Here is a 4173-nt window from a genome sequence, read left to right on the forward strand (position 1 = left end):
TCATCGTCAGAAAGAGTAACAATGTGATGTAGAAGAACAGCTAATCAACATGATTAAATATGCTCATTTTCAGAAAAACGATCTGGTCATCTGGAAACAATCACAGCTACAACCTAGGGAACACTCCCATATGGGATACTGATCTGACCAAGGCACACTTTCTAAGCAGAAAAACTATCACATCAGGGTGAATTTAGGCCACTTCAGAGGAGCTGCCTATAAACATCCAAAGAGACCTTCTTAGGCCTCCGAACTGGTCCAATTCCTCTCAAAGCAGTTTGACACAACCTTAACCACATCAACCCAAAGCTTGAAGTTAAGTCAGAAGAGCATATTGGAGCAAAAGTGAACAGATGTGTAAACTCTAGCACATGTTTATTGCTGTATTAAGTGTGAAGATGAGCACGTCCTACCCACAACAGTATTGCTCCAGGAAGCAGGGTAGGAGTAGTGGTAAATTAGAAAATAGACTATTAATTGCACAATTAATAGAAAAGTAAAAACATGTTTCAAAATCTACAATAAACCTGTATCCAAAGGAGTCCTATACATCAGTGATGTGCTGGACTTTGAATTCTGTGGTACAGCTTTGCACTGGACTCCCTCCGGCCTACTGGTCTGGGTATGGCTTGCTTCCTGCCTGTTAAAGGTTGAATATGCTACACAGAGCTATGATGGTTTCTACTGAGTGGTAAAATTCACAGAAGTTCCAGGTTCATCATGTCAGGATCATTCCTTGTGCAAAGTTTGATGTAGATGAAGATAAAGTAGTTTCTTGGTTAATGATTGCAATTTGTTTCTTTTAAAGTCAGCGGGTTTCTTGTATAGTTCTATTACAATTGACTCAGGTTTAATTTCATCCATCTCCCTGAAAGCAAAACACTTGGTGCTGGTAAACCTTTTTTTAGGCTTGTAGTGTTTGAATTCAAAGAAGAGAGCTGCACCTTTGATTAATTTTTCAACATGTTTCTAGAGCTCAATGTCCACATTAAAATGAATATATGTATCTTCTTTTCTTGAAGCCACAGGAGTATCTTGCACAGGAGTTAAGTCTATGCCATTCAGATCCTTTACACTAACTGTAATATAGGGATCGATGCACTGCCCAGCATCTTTCAAACCAATTTTCTCAATTCTGATAGTGAGTAATGTCATTCCTGATTCCGATGGCAACCTTAGTAATAAAGTACTGGGAACTCTAGCAGGAAAAGAATCAGGAGACCCTGCTCCAGCACCACCCTCTTCTTCATCTTCTTCAAATTCCAAATTCTCTTTTTCACCAGGTGCCAAAATTTTTCTTAATGGGACAAGCTGAACATCAAATGGGAATTCTTTATTATATGTAAGAATATTCTTTAGGATTGGTTCTAGCTTCTTCGGGTCCTCCGGTTTAAATTCTTCTTAAGACTGTGTGGACTGTAAAGTTGCACTTCGCAATTCCAAGCATGTTGCAATTTTGTCTATGGTTTTCTTTTGTTCTTCTGTAAATTCAGAATTATTGTGTTGAGCTTGGGCCTCTTTTTGTAGATGTCTTGTGAATATCTGATACCCGTCTATCACCTCCACCAGTTGGCCCCAAGAGTCGAAGTCGGTGCCTCTCCTAAAACTGGTGCCCCAGTGCTGCAGCAGACTCCAAGTCACCTCCGACATGGCCGGTCCCCACCCCGTCCCCTCCCACGCCTACCCCAGTAAGGCCGGGTTCTAGGGCACCATCCTCCCTGGGCCTGGCACCCACATTGACAGGGCCAGGAGGAACCACTACGGCCACCACCACCGCCTGCCGAGGAGCCGCCCAAGCCCATTGTCAAGGCTATCTTGGGTGGTAAGGGCTTCTCTCTATAGACCCAACCAAGTAGCTTTGGCTTCCAGTGCAAAAACTCGTATATGTGGATCAAGTCCTTTGAAGAACCATCATGGTTTTAGAGCTATTATCTATGCACTATTCTACTTTCAAATACTCATGATGGAAAGTTTAATAACCAAACATTTCACATGTTCACACACTATGACTAAAGGGTATTATCACAATATACATTACTATTTTTTATATCTATATCTGCATCTGCATCATTATCTAGGATATCTGTAACACATTTTTAATATCTGTATTCTTAGTATTCATTTCTAGGCAAAGGCAGATTATTACTACTTAAAGCAATCAATTCCGCTTTGCAGTTCTTTCCCTTTCTCATCACATTGCCATAGAGGGACAGGCCTGTATGGGCAAAGGGGTTTTTTTCCACCATGGGAAGGGAACCTCAAAAACTGAAACCCTGAAGGTTACATGGGAGCAGGACAGCTCCCCCTCCTCTCCAGAAAGACAAAGAGAAACCCTATCTCCCTAATGTAAACAAATGCCTTTTGGGAAGAGAAAGGGAAGGTGTCTGATTTCTTGCCCATTGGAATCAAAAGAAATGCATCAGGGTTGGGAAGGGAGATAAAATAAGCATTTCAGAGTTTATAATCCAGAATTTTATATTTATATGTAATCAAATGAATAGCTTCAAGCGTTGCCCAGGTGGGAAGAACATGTTTGGGATTGGAAGGAAGGCCCAACAGACAGGATTCTAGGCCTTTTACACTGCACTTGCAACTATTACATGTGTTTTTATCTGCTGAAAAAAAGTTCAGAACCACACATTTACACCCCAACCCCAGGTCCACGGACCAGTACCAGTCCATGGCTGTTAGGAACCAGGCTGCACAGCAGGAGGTGAGTGGCAGGTGATCCACTGAAGCTTCATCTGTATTTATAGCCACTCCCCATTGCTCACATTACCACTTGAGCTCTACCTCCTGTCAGATCAGGGGTGGCATTACAGTCTCATAGGAGGGCAAACCCTATTGTGAATTGCGCATGTGAGGGATCTAGGTTGTGTGTTCCTTATGAAAATCTAATGCTTGATGATCTTTCACTGTCTCCCATTACCCCCAGGCAAACAAGCTCAGGGCTTCCATTTATTCTATATTACGGTGAGTTGTATAATTATTTCATTATATATTACATATATAATAATAATAGAAACAATAATAATAATAGTAATAATAATAGAAACAAAGAAACAAAGTACACAACAAATGTAATGCACTTGAATCATCCCCAAACCATCCCCCCTGCCACATCCCCAGACTGTAGAAAAATTGTCTTCCACAAAAGTAATCCTTGGTGCCAAAAATGTTGGGAACCATTGCTCTAGATGAGAAGTCAGCCTAAAACCTCTGTGGCAGTTGGAGCTAATGTGATACAAAGGGGCATACTGTCTATATACTGTGGCTTTCCCCATCATTTACACAAGCCATTTTCATTTCTGAAAGCCAGTTTCCTCCTTTACAAGTTAGTTCTTGCTGAACATAACTTACAGGACTGTTGTGAGGATTAAATAACATAAGGTAGATGAATGCTTTCTGTAAAAAAATACAAACAAACAACCACTGTATTAGCATTGCAGAATATTACTAATAGCACAAATCTGAAGGTTGAAACTCAGGTCTGTTTTTGCTATACCTTTTTCTCTTCACTTCTCTTTCAATTTCTCATGCAATAAGCTTTGTGACTTTAGATTTTTACTCTTCTAAAAATGCCCCTTGATTAGGGTCATCTCAGGTGACAGGATAGACATAATTTCTGTTCTTCAGGGCAAGTTTGGCGATTATAAATCCTGGAATAATTCTCAGTCCTAAAAAATATTTGTTTTAGGAAGTTGTGCTTCACTTTGTCATTTACCTGGTGAATTTATTATTCTATTAATCCATTCCTGTTTGAGAACTCTGTATTCCAGTTCTTACTGACTTTGAAGGAAAAGTAGATTCAAATTCAACCTGCTCTGGCTTTTTTGTGACATTCAGGGATCCATTAAACATGATCTGGATCAACATTGGATCAACATGAGTGAAGTTTTAAATGAGTAAGTCATTTTTGGGTTACTAGTGCCACCAACCTTATTCTCAGGATTGAAAACAAAATGGCTCTCTCATTCTTCCAACCTACCATCACACCCTTTTATTTCATCAGTAAATTCACTGGAAGAAAAATGTTATAGAATCCTGGAGTTGGATTTTCTTGTATGGTTCCATAATTCTAATGAAAGGGACTCAAGATTCAGAGTTGCTAAGTGATTTTACCAAGACTGTGCTCTTTTAATCAAAATGGGGTCTAGATAAAATCACCTAGAT

The 4173-nt window shown here is 39.9% G+C and overlaps 1 pseudogene; it reads right to left on the reverse strand.

Moving 5' to 3' along the window:
* Positions 1-729: 729 nt before the first annotated feature.
* Positions 730-1650, reverse strand: LOC111552287 (annotated as a pseudogene).
* Positions 1651-4173: the final 2523 nt, after the last annotated feature.

Source organism: Piliocolobus tephrosceles, chromosome 3 (assembly GCF_002776525.5).
Source record: "Piliocolobus tephrosceles isolate RC106 chromosome 3, ASM277652v3, whole genome shotgun sequence".
Taxonomy (NCBI): domain Eukaryota; kingdom Metazoa; phylum Chordata; class Mammalia; order Primates; family Cercopithecidae; genus Piliocolobus; species Piliocolobus tephrosceles.